The 13,690-nt window shown below is 40.1% G+C and overlaps 1 protein-coding gene and 1 long non-coding RNA gene across 2 annotated transcripts in view; one reads left to right on the forward strand and one right to left on the reverse strand.

The window, feature by feature from the left end:
- Positions 1–13,690, forward strand: part of LOC139026499 (ribonuclease inhibitor-like) — a 152,489-nt gene that overhangs the window by 124,397 nt on the left and 14,402 nt on the right. The gene's annotated exons all lie outside the window — the stretch shown is intronic.
- Positions 13,269–13,690, reverse strand: part of LOC139026501 (uncharacterized) — a 1,746-nt gene continuing 1,324 nt past the window's right edge. The window contains exon 3 of the long non-coding RNA XR_011478314.1: positions 13,269–13,558. This is a non-coding gene — a long non-coding RNA (uncharacterized lncRNA). The remainder of the gene's footprint in view (positions 13,559–13,690) is intronic.

A 13,690-nucleotide genomic window follows, 5' to 3' on the forward strand; every position in this document is an offset into this window, starting at 1 on the left:
GACGCGGCCAGTTCCAGAACATCCGGACATAGCAGCTGCACACAATCAACAAACCCAGTCTTACAGTGGTTACATTAGTAATATTATGTTTTATATATTATGTTAACAAACCATTCATACGTTTTTCTATAACAATGCTGTTCGAGATCTGGGACCATATCGCCAAGTTTCAGAGTAGAAAATTGTTGTATAAGTGCTGAGCATAAAAGACATTTTACACTTATGGTATACCTGTGGATGTTCGATCCCTGGCCGGCGCTGCGAAAAAACAGTGGAAGTATTGGACCACTGGAGCTCTGCGGGTTCACATCTCAAAACATTAACCTTTTGTTTGATCAGAAACTCTAGAGGTTCTTGTCATCACTGAACCCAAAATATATATAACTTTTAGTGAGTTCCATATATTAAGAAGGATAGAAGCCTTTTGCGCTTCTTATAAGAACCTTCTGTTCCCTAAGCAGGTAATAATAAATACGTTTATCCTATTTGATTATTTAACTTATCTACATCATGTATTCAAGTCTCCCTTTGGTAGGGCGCAACATCACGTGCTTAAAATAATTCCTAACATTGCGGCATGCCCCTATAAATCTGGGCAATTGAAGGCATCTAGCGTAATATGTGTTAATGAATATGAACATTGTGCAAACGTTGTAGCAACATTATTGGGACAGCGGACGTGCATGTTACTATGCCAAAGATACTTGTAGAGTTGTTAAAACGGGTGTGAAGAGTGTGTTGATATAACCGTAATATGTTCCAAATTCTGCTTTTAACAACATCAGAATTGTAAAAAAATATATACATTCCATTAAAATTAGGCAATAATTAAGAGTAGGCAAACGTGGTCGTTCATGTGAAATTCTATCAAATGTCTTTACTCTGCAACGAGTACAGTCAGCGGTGCCGTGGAACCCCTGCAGTACCTCAACAGACCCCGGATTGAGAACCCCTGCCAGTACCTCACAGACCCGATTGGAACCCCTGCAGTACCTCCACAGACCCCAGGATGAAACCCCTCAGTAACCCTCCACAGACCCCGGATTGAGAACCCCTGCATACTCCACGACCCCGCATTGAGAACCCCTGCATTACCTTCAACAGACCCCAGGATAGAAACCCCCTGCATACCTCCACGACCCCGGATTGAGAACCCCTGCATACCTCCACCAGACCCCGGATTGAGAACCCCTGCCCATCCTCACAGACCCCGGACTGAGATCCCCTGCAAGTACTCTCCACAGACCCCGGATTGAGAACCCCTGCAGTACCGCCACAACCCCGATGAAACCCCTTGCAGTACCTCCACAGACCCCGGCATTGAAACCCCTGCAGTACCTCCACAGACCCCGGAGCATTAGAACCACCTGCATCCTCACAGACCCGGATTGACAACCCTGCAGTACCATCCACAGACCCCGACTTGAAACCCCTGATTTAGCAATGCTCTATTCCAGAGTGATTTACAGATAAGTGCATTCATCTTAAGATAGCTATTTATTTGGAAAGAAAACCTTAATAAATGTCTTCAGAAATTGTCTCTTACCTCTCTAGCTTTGGTGTCAGTCCCCAGAGAGCACTCATTTAGAGGCAGCGTTCCCCCTTCCTCTCTCTTTCCCAGAGAACTCATTTAGACATGACCCCTAAACAGAGATCCAACATTTGTTGTTGGTTAACACAGTCATTTTTGGACATGTTATTGTTCTCATTTATTAATGATCACTTATAAACATTTACTAACAACACTAATCGAAAACAGTCAGGTGATTTTAATGGCATCAACGATGAACATGTCATGTGACATTTCATCTCCATGCGTAACTGTCAACAATAATAAGTCACTGTTTGTTAAGGTAGTCTAGACAGGTACACACAAACACATGCCATGTCTCACAATTATTTTTTATTAATTAATAGAAGCTATTTATTGACAGAAGACTAAAACAGACATGATTAATCTGAGGGGAAATCTTTGAATCCCATTCAGAAAGTTTTTGCATCAAGTAAGATTATTTTATATTATGTAAAGTAGACTAGTTATAATGTATAGTAGTTTGTTAGTGATATGTAGATGTTACTATTTATGTAAATTAGCTAGTTATATTATAGTAGGTTGTTAGTGATATGTATGATATTATGTAAATTAGACTAGGCTTAAGTTATAGTAGTAGGTTGTTATGATATGTAATTATATTATGTAAAGTAACTCAGGTTATAATGATATATAGTGGGTTGTTAGTGATATGTAATGTTATATTATGTAAAGTAGACTAGGTTATAATGTATAGTATGGTTGTTAGTGGATTATGTAGATTGTCAGTATTATGTAAAGTAGGCTAGTTATATGTACTAGTAGTGTTGTTAGTGATATGTAGATGTTATATTATGTAAATAGACTATGTTATAAATGTATAGTAGGGTTGTTAGTATAGAGATTATATTTATGTAAAGTAGACTAGGTTATAATGTATAGTAGTGGGTTGTTAGTGATATGTAGATGTTATATTATGTAAAGTAGGCTAGGTTATAATGTATAGTAGCAGTTTGTTAGTGATTTGCAGATCAGGTCTATACCTCAGCTATAGCCTACATATCATAGATGACCAGTCTAAACCTGTTCAGGTCAGTTCACATAATATTTGATGATAAGTTGAATCAGGTGTGTAAGTGCTGGTAAGAACAAAAGGATTGAGAAACTGTTCAGATCAGTTCACATAATGTTATAGTCCTACCAGTAGCAGGACAGAGAATGTACTGTATATAGCCTACATATCATAGATGACCAGCCTAAACCTGTTCAGGTCAGTTCACATAATGTTATAGTCCTACCAGTAGCAGGACAGAGAATGTACACGATATATACAAAAGTATGTGGACATCCCTTAAAATTTGTGGATTTAGTTATTTCAGCCACACCCGTTGCTGACAGGTGTATAAAATTGAGCAGACAGCCATGCAATCTCCATAGACAAACATTGGCAGTAGATTGGCAAACATTGGCACCCCAAAAAAAAAAAATATAATAAAAAAAAATAAAAAAAATAAGCTGATTAAACATTACATTACCTAAACTGAGACTCATACGAACACGATGGTGTTCTCTGTTCTGCTCTAGAAATTACAACAAACTAACAGGGTGGAAAGTGATATTAGGGGGACACAGAAAAACTAAAATTAAATAATATGAATGAAAAATGAAGAACAAATAAATTAATGAATGACATTTTATTTTTGTGTCAAATCGCCAACTTGCAACCCATCCCTTATAGGATTAATTACCACATAAACACACATAATAATTCACTGTGGTAATTAAATGATGATTCTCCTTCCAGTGTTCTCTGCATTGAGCATCACATGAAGAATTAATCAAATGGAAGGTAAAAATCAAAACATAATAGTAAATAAGGTGATGCAAACAATAATTATATCACTAGAGCAGTAAAATAATATACATACATACTGTATATATACACACACACTGTATATATACACATATATATACATACACACTGTATATATACACATATATATATATATATATACATACATATAAATAAATATGGAAAAAAGAAACAGAAGGCATTTGAACCCAGTCTGGAACAAATAGAAGAGTCATATGGGAGAACAGTCTATACACAATCTATATACACACATACCATTTACCACATAGAAGAGTCATATGGGAGACAAGTCTATACACAATCTATATACACACATACCATTTACCACATAGAAGATTCATATGGGAGAACAGCCTAACACATCTATATACACACTACATTTACTACATAGAAGGATTCATATGGGAGACAAGTCTATACACATCTATAATATACACATACATTTCCACATAGAGAATTCATATGGGAGAACAGCCTAACACAATCTAATATACACACATACCGATTTACCAACTAGAAGATTCATATGGGAGAAAGCTGAACACAATTATATACACATTTTACCAATAGAAGCTAAATGTTTTTACTATGTAATTATAGGAAGCCCCTTTTTCTTCTTTTCAAGCCTTTATCTAAATATTCCACAAACGGAAATACGCAATAGACAAAAAAACATTTCAATTTCTCCCATCACTCAGCCACATAATGCCAGGGTTATCTGGTGGTATGTCTCCTCATCACTCAGCCAATAATGCAGGTATATCTGGTGGTCTGGTCTCCTCATCACTCAGCCACATACTCGCAGGGTAATATCTGAGTGGTCCCTGTCTCCTCAATCACTCAGCCACATATGCCGGGTATATCCTCTGTGCTTTCTGGAATAGAGCAAGTGTATATCATGGTAGAAAGGCACTAGAGGATAAATCAGTTTTCATTCTCTAATTTCTTCGAGTCACAATAGTTTACAATAGTCTTTCCTCATTTCTACCAAATTACCGTGAACTGTTTCAATACGCAGAGGCAATATCCTGATCCTGACCTGTTTCATACGCAGAGGCAATATGCTTGATCTGACCCGTTTCAAATACACAGAGACAATATCCCTGATCTTGACCTGTTTCAATACACAGAGACAATATCTGATTCTGACCTGTTTTCAATACGCAGAGGAATTCTGATCTGACCTGTTTCAATTACGCAGAGCGCAAATATCTGTCTGACTGTTTCAGTACGCATAGGCATATCCATGATCTGACCTGTTTTCAATACGCAGAGCGCAATATCCCTGATCTTCCTGTTTTCATACAACAAGTAGACAATATTCCCTGATCTTCCTGTGCACATAGCGATTCTCTTTTGGTAGGTTATACAAATTATATTCTCTCTGTCACGCCCTGACCTTAGAGAGCCTTTTATTTCTCTACTTTGGTTAGGTCCAGGGTGTGGATGGGGGTAGCATTCTATGTTGTGTTTTCTATGTTTTTTTCTTTGTTTTGGCGGGTGTGGTTCTCAATCAGGGACAGCTGTCTATCGTTGTCTCTGATTGGGAATCATACTTAGGCTCGACCTTTTTCCAGCTGTCTTTGGTGGAAGTTGATTTGTGTGCGTGCACTAGCCTGTAAAAGCTTCACGGGTGTGTCTTTCCGTTTGTGTTTTGTTGGTGACATTTTAAATAAAATAAAAATGTACATCACAACGCTGCATCTTTTGGGTCTTCATCCTTCGCGACAATGTGAACTACTTCACAGACCAATTACACTCTTAAATCAACAAAGGTTCTCCATGTGGGTTTATGATTCATCTCACAGACCAATTCACCCTGAATCAAACAAAAGGTTTCTCCATGTGGGTTTAATGATTCTCTCACAGACCAATTCCCCTGATAACCAAAGGTTCTCCTGTGGGTGTTATGATTCATCCTCACAGACCAATTTCACCCTGACTCAAACAAAAGGTTCTCATGCTGGGTTTATGATTCATCTCACAGACAATTCACCTGAATCAAAACAAAAGGTCTTCCATGTGGGTTTATGATTCATCTCCTCCACACCCATTTTATTTTTCCATATTGCATGCAACAGATTTTTTTTAAATCAATATTATGTCTCCCTTCAATTTCGGTTTTGGTTCAGATGTTGAAGTCAGACTGTTTGAAAAGCTCAGACATTTCAGTTGCCCGGACGGCTCACCCCTATGGATAGATATCACAATAATCATGAAAAAAAAAGGTAATTGATGAAAAGAGACTTTCAACTAGGACTAATAAGATAATGAAGAAATAGTTTTTAACAATTTTGTGGTATTTTATGGCTTATATTTCTTGTGGAAGTCTGATAAATAACAACCCGTGGACAAAAAACACTACCTCTTCTGACAAAATGAGTTAAAATGCATAAAATTTCCCTTTAGGATTCCATATTTTTGGTGTTAAGGTAAAGGACACTTATATTTAAAGCTTTTTGGAATCCACCATTTTCACTAAATTAGAACTGATATTTCCTGTGGACAGAAAAGGCACCACATGGTAGGATGACTCAGCAGCACTCCGACACTAGTTTACCCTTATTCCCACATGTTTCCTCTACTTTATTCTATATTATTAACCCTGAAATACTCACTTTAACTGTGAAATGGTGTTTGCGTTTTAGAGATTAAACTATGAGTGCCTCTGGTCATCTAAAATGGCCCTGTACAGATACTTTCTGTTTTCAGTTTCAACTGCAGTAAGGCGCTCCTCTTCACATAACAGTAACAGAGGGTGGGGCTAACAGTCAGTTCCAAGTAGCAGTAAGACGTCACCCTTCATATAACAACAGTAAACCCGAGGGTGGCGGCTAACAGTCAGTTCCAACTGCATCAAGGCGTCTCCCCTTCACAGATAACAAATCAGTACCAGAGGGGTGGAGCTAACAGTCCAGTTTCAACTGCAGTCAAGGAGTCATCCCCTTCATATATACACACGTACAGAGGGTGCGCTAACAGTCAGTTCAACTGCAGTCAAGGCGTCTCCCTTCACAATAACAACAGTAACCAGAGGGTGGAGCTAACAGTCAGTTCCAACTGCAGTCGAGGCGTCTCCCCTTCACATACAACAGTAACAGAGGGTGGCGTTAACAGTCAGTTCAACTGCAGTCAAGGCGTCTCCCCTTATATAACAACAGTAACCAGAGGGTGGAGCTAACAGTCAGTTTCAACTGCAGTCAGGCGTCTCCCCTTCACATAACAAAGTAAACCAGAGGGTGGAGCTAACGTCAGTTTCAACTCAATGTCAAGGAGTCTCCTTCATATAAAACATTAACCAGAGGGTGGAGCTAACAGTCAGTTCAGCAACTGCAAGTCAAGGCGGTTCACTTCATATAAGCAACAGTAACCGAGGGTGGAGCTAACAGTCAAGTTCACTGCAGTCAAGCGTGTCTCCCCTTCATATAACAAGTAAACCAGAGGGTGGCGCTAACGTCAGTTTCAACTGCGTCAAGGCGTCTCCTTCAATATAACAACAGTACCAGAGGGTGGAGCTAACAGTCAGTTTCAACTGCAGTCAACGGCGTCTCCCCTTCATATAACAACAGTAACCAGAGGGTGGAGCTAACACAGTCAGTCTTCAACTGTCAGTCAACGGCGTCTCCCCTTGCATATAACAACGTACCGAGGAGGGTGGTCTAACAGTCAGTTTTTCAGACTGCGTCAAGGCGTCTTCCCTTCCAATGAACACAGTAACCAAGAGGGTGGGTATAATAGTCAGTTTCAACTGCAGGTCAGGAGTCTCCCTTCATATAACATTACAGTACCAGAGGGTGGGGCTAACAGTCCAGTTTTCCAACATGCAGTCAAGGAGTTCCCATTCATTATAACACAGTACCAGAAGGGTGGAGCTAACAGTCAGTTTCACTTGCGTAGGCGTTACCCTTCATATTAACAACAGTAACCAGAGGGTGGGGCTTAACAGTCAGTTCAATGCAGTCAAGGAGTCAGCGCCCTTCATATAACAACAGTACCAGAGGGTGGAAGCTAACGTCAGTTTCAACTGACAGTCAAAGAACGTCACCCTTTCATATAACAACAGTAACAGAGGGTGAGGACTAACAGTAGTTTCCAACTGCAGTCAAGGAGTCTCCCTTCATATAACAACAGTAACCAGAGGGTGGGGCTAACAGTCAGTTTCAACTGCAGTCAAGACGTCTCCTTCATATAACAACAGTAACCAGAGGGTGGAGCTAACAGTCAGTTCCTAACTGGCAGTCCAAGGCGTCTCCCCCTTCGATATAACAACAGTAACCAGAGGGTGGGGCTAACAGTCAGTTCAACTGCAGTTTAAAACTATGTAGGCCCCGCCTCTGGTTCACTGTTGCTTAATGATGAAGGGGTGAGCCTTGGACTGCAGTTTGAAACTGATGTTATCCCCAACCTCTGGTTACTGTTTTATATGAAGGGAGAGACGCCTTGACTGCAGTTGAAACTGCGTGGTTAGTGCCTCACCCTCTGGTTACTGTTGTTAATAGAAGGGGACGACGCTTGACGCAGTTGGAATGAACTGTTAGCCCACCCTCTGGTACTGCTTGTTATGATGAGGGGAGATCGCCTTGACTGCAGTTGAACTGACTGTTAGCTCCCACCCTCTGGTTACGTTTGTTATATGAAGGGGAGACGTCTTGATGCAGTTGAAACTGACGTGTTAGCCCCCACCCTCTGGTTTACTGTTGTTATAGAAGGAGGAGCTCCTTGATGCAGTTGGAACGACGGTTAGCTCCCCCTCTGTACTGTTAGTATGAGCTTCCGCGCAAGCCGCTACAACACACATGATCGCTCGAGACATACCTGCAAGAGGGCACGTAGCCACCCCAAACTACCGTACCGTGACTCTGACTGTAGTTGAAACTGAACTGTTAGCTCCACCCTCTGGTTACTGTTTTTATATGAAGGGGTGACTCCTTGACCTGCAGTTGGAACTGATCTGTTAGCCCCACCACTCTGGTTTAGCTGTTGTTATGATGAAGGGGAGACGCCTTGCTGCAGTTGAAACCTGACGTATAGGCTCCACCGCTCTGGTTACTGTTTGTATATCATGAACGGGGTGACTCCTTGACTGCAGTTAGGAAAGCTCGGCACTGTCTAGCCCACACGCCTGCTGGTTACTGTTGTTATATGAAGGGGCCAAGCGCCTTTGACTGCACGTTGAACTGACTCGTAGCCCACCCTCTGGTTACTGTTGTTATATGAAGGGGAGACGCCTTGACTGCCAGTTGAAACCTGACTTTAGCCCCGCACCCTCTGGTTACTGTTGTTACTGCAGGGGGAGACGCTGATGCGTCTGAAAACTGACTGTTTAGCTCCACCCTCTGGTTATGTTGTTATATGACAGGGGAGACGCCCTTGACTGCAGTGAAATGACTGTTAGCCTCACCCTCTGCGTGTTACTGTTGTTATTGAAGGGTAGACGCCTGGACCCTGCGTTGAAACTGCTCAGTCTTACGCGCCACCCTCTGTTACTGTTTTAGTTATTGAAGGGGAGACACCTGACTCTGCAGTTGGAAACTGACTGTGAGCTCACCCTTCTGGTTACTGTTGTTTATCATGAAGGCGGTGACGCTTGACTGCAGTTGACAACTGGACTGTTAGCTCCACCCTCTGGTTACTGTTGTTATCATTGACAGGGGAGACTCCCTTGACTGCAGTTGAACACTGACTGTTCGCTCGCACCCTCTGGTTCACTGTTGTTATCGTGAAGGGAGACGCCAATTGACTGCAGTTGGACTGACTGTTAGCTCCACCCTCTGGTTACTGTGTGTTATATGGAGAGGGGAGACGCCTTGACTGCAGTTGGAACTGACTGTTAACGCCACCCTCTGGTTACTGTTTTTATGTGAAGGGAGTACGCCTGACTGCAGTTGAAACTGACTGTGAGCTCCACCCCTCTGGTTACTGTCTGTTATGTGAAGTGGAGACGCTTGACTGCCAGTTGGAACTGGACCTGTTAGCGCCACCCTCTGCGTGCTCTACGTTTATATGCAAGGGGAGACTCCTTGCACTGCAGTTGGACCAACGTGACTGTATGCTCCACCCTCTGGTTACTGTTGTTCTATGTGAAGGGAGACGCCTTTGGACCTGCAGTTGGAACTGACTGTTTGCGCCCACCCCTCTTGGTTACTGTCGTATATGAAGGGCGTGACGTCTGACTGCAGTTGGAAAGTCTGACTGTTTAGCCCCACCCTCTGGATTACTGTGTCTATGTGCCGAGATGGAGTCGCCTTGGACTGCAGGTTGAACGAAAAACAGAAAGTATCTGTACAGCGGCATTTCTGACCGATGACAGAGCATCTCCATTAGTTATCTCTAACTGCACACACAGTTTCACAGTAAGTGAGTCATTCAGTTAATTCATATAGAATAAATAGAGGGAACATGTCGGAATAAGGTACAACTAGTTCGTCGGAGTGTGCCTGAGTCATTCCTACCATGGTGGTGCTTTTCTGTCCACAGGAAATATCAGTTCTTAATCTTACGTGTAAAAATGTGGATTCCAAAGGCTTTATAATATAAGGGTCTTTACCTTAAAAACAAAATATGGATCCTCTGAAGGGAAGTTTTATTGCATTTTTAAACTCATTTTGTCAGAAAAGATGTAGGTGTTTTTGTCCAGGGTGGTTCTTTTCAACTGCTCACAGGAACATATAAGCCACTTAAATAAAATGTTAAACCTATTTCTTCACTTTATTTATCATGTCCTAGTTTGAGCTCTTCTCAACTGTACTTTTTTCATGATTATTGCTATTTATCTATCCCATAGGGGGAGGGCCTGGGAACAACTGAAATGTCTGAGCTTTTTCAAACAGTCTGACTGTCAAATCTGCAACAAACAAAGTGAAGGGAGACACTCAGATATGATTAAAAACAACTGTTGTATGCACATAATTGAAAATAAAATGGTGTGGAAGGAGATGAATCATAAACATGGAGAAACCTTTTGTTTGATTCAGGGTGAATGGTCTGTGAGACTGAATCATAAACCCCATGTGAGAACCTTTCTTGTTTGATTCAGGGGTTGAATTGGTCTGTGCAATGAAGTCACTACACCCACATCGGAGACCTTTTTGTTTTGATTCAGGTGCTGAATTGGTTCTGTGGAGAGAATCATAAACCCACACACTGGAGAACCTTTTGTTGATTCAGGGTGGAATTCGGTTGGTGAGATGAATTCAATAAACCACCATGGAGAACCTTTTTGTTTGATTAAGATGAATTGGTCTGTGAGAGTGTCACATTGTCGTCGGAAGGATAGACCAAAGTGCAGCGTGGTGAGTGTACATTTTTATTTTATTTAAAATGTCACCAACAAAACAACAAACGAAGACACACCCGTGAGCATACGGGCTAAATGGCACGCACAAAGTCAACTTCCCAAAGACAGCTGGAAAAAGGTCTACCTAAGTATGATTCCCAATCAGAACAACGATAGACAGCTGTCCCTGATTGAGAACCACACCGGCCAAAACAAAGAAATAAAAACATAGAAAACACACATAGAATGCTACCCACGATTCACACCCTGACCTAACCAAATAGAGAAATAAAACGGCTCTCTAAGGTCAGGGCGGACAGAGAGATATATTATGTATAACCCTACCTAAAAGCAAGGCATCGCTATGGTGCACAGGGAAGATCAGGGAATATTGTCTCTGTGTATTGAAACAGGGAAGATCAGGGATATTGCCTCTGCGTATTGACAACAGGTCAGATCAGGATTTGCCTATGCGTATTGAAACAGGTCAAGATCGAGGATATTGCCTCTGCGTATTGAAACAGGTCAGATCAGGGATATGCCTCTGCGTATTGAAGCACCAGGTCAGATCAGGATATTGTCTCTGTGTATTGAAACAGGTCAGATCAGGATATTGTCTCTGTGTATTGAACACAGGTCAGATCAAGATATTGCCTCTGCGTTTGAAACAGGTCAGACAGGGATATTGCCTCTGCGTATTGAAACAGTTCGGTATTGTGGTGAAATGGAGGAAAGACTATGTAACTATTTGTGACCTCGAAGAAATAGAGAATGAAACTGATTTTATCCTCTATTGCCCTTTTCACCATGATATACCTTGCTCTATTCCAGAAAGCACAGCAGATATACCCTGGCATTATGTGGCTGAGTGATGAGGAGACAGACCACCAGATATACCCTGGCAGTATGTGGCTGAGTGGATGAGGAGACAGACCACCAGTATACCCTGCATTATGTGGCTTGAGTGATGAGGAGACATACCACCAGATATACCCTGGCATATGTGGCTGAGTGATGGAGAAATTGAAATGTTTTTTTGTCTATTGCGATATTTCCGTTGTGAATATTTAGATAAAGCCTTGAAAAGAAGAAAAAAGGGGCTTCCTATAATTACTAGTAAAACATTTAGCTTCTATGTGGTAAATGTGTATATAGATTGTGTTAGCTGTTCTCCATATGAATCTTCTATGTGCGTAAATGGTAGTGTGTATATAGATTGTGTTAGGCTGTTCTCCCATATGAATCTTCTTGTGGTAAATGGTATGTGGTTTATGATTGTGTATAGACTTGTCTCCCATATGAATCTTCTATGTAGTTAAATGGTATGTGTGTATATAGATGTGTCTAGGCTGTTCTCCCATATGAAATCTTCTATGTGGTAACATGGTATGTGTGTATATAGATTGTGTATAGACTTGTCTCCCATATGACTCTTCTATGTCGTAATGGTATGTGTGTATATAGATTGTGTATAGACTGTTCTCCCATATGACTCTTCTATTTGTTCCAGACTGGGTTCAAATGCCTCTGTTCTTTTTCCATATTTATTTATATGTATGTATATATATAATATAATTGTGTATATTAGTGTGTATGTATATATCATGTGTATATATACAGTGTGTGTGTATATATATGTTATGTATATTATTTTACTGCTCTAGTGATATAATTATTGTTTGCATCACCTTATTTACCTATTATGTTTTGATTTACCTTCCATTTGATTAATTCTTCATGTGATGCTCAATGCAGAGAACACTGGAAGGAGAATCATCATTTAATTACCACAGTGAATTATTATGTGTGTTTATGTGGTAATTAATCCTATATAGGATGGGTGGCAAGTTGGCGATTGACACAAAAATTAACAATGTCATTCATTAATTTATTTGTTCTTCATTTTTCATTCATTATATTTAATTTTAGTTTTTTTGTCCCCCTAACTATCACTTTCCACCCTGTTAGTTTGTTTAATTTCTAGAGCAGAACAGAGAACACCATCGTGTTGTATGAGTCCAGTTTAGGTAATGTAATGTTTAATCAGCTTATTTTTTTTATTTTTTTTATTATTTTTTTTTTTTGGTGCCAATGTTTGCCAATCTACTGCCAATCGTTTGCTATGGAGATTGCATGGCTGTCTGCCTCATTTTATACACCTGTCAAGCAACGGTGTGCTGAAATAACTAATCCACAAATTTTAAGGATGTCCATATACTTTTGTACTATATCAGTGTACCCTCTGTCCTGCTACTGGGTAGGAACTATAACAATTATGTGAACTGACCTGAACAGGTTAGGCCTGGTCATCTTATGATATGTAGCTTATAGTACATTCTTGTCCGCTACTGGTGGACTATAACAATTGATGTGAACTGATCTGAACAGTTTTCTCAATCCTTTTGCTTCTTACCCAGCACATTACACACCTGATTCAACTTATCATCAAATAATTATTGCTGAACTGCTGAACAGGTTTAGACTGGTCATCTTATGATTAATGTAGGCTATAGCTGGGTATAACTGATCTCAATCACTCACTGCTACTATACATTTATAACCTAGCCTACTTTACATATACTAACATCCTACATATCACTAACAACCATACTATACATTATAACCTAGTCTACTTTACATAATATAACATCTTACATATCCAACTACACCACTACTATACATTATAACCTAGTCTACTTTATAATATAAAATCTACATATCACTAACAACCCACTACTATACATTTAACCTAGCCTAACTTTACATAACTATATCCATCTACATATCACTAACAACCACTACTATACATTATAACCTAGTCTACTTTACATAATATAACATCTACATATCACTAACAACCACTATTATACATTATAACCTAGTACTATAACATAATATACATTACATATCATAACACATACTATACATTATAGCAATAGTTAATTTACATAATATACATCTACATATCATAACAAGCCATACTATACATTATAACATAGTCTTACTTTTA

This window comes from Salvelinus sp. IW2-2015, unplaced genomic scaffold (genome assembly GCF_002910315.2).
Source record: "Salvelinus sp. IW2-2015 unplaced genomic scaffold, ASM291031v2 Un_scaffold4933, whole genome shotgun sequence".
Lineage (NCBI taxonomy): Eukaryota > Metazoa > Chordata > Actinopteri > Salmoniformes > Salmonidae > Salvelinus > Salvelinus sp. IW2-2015.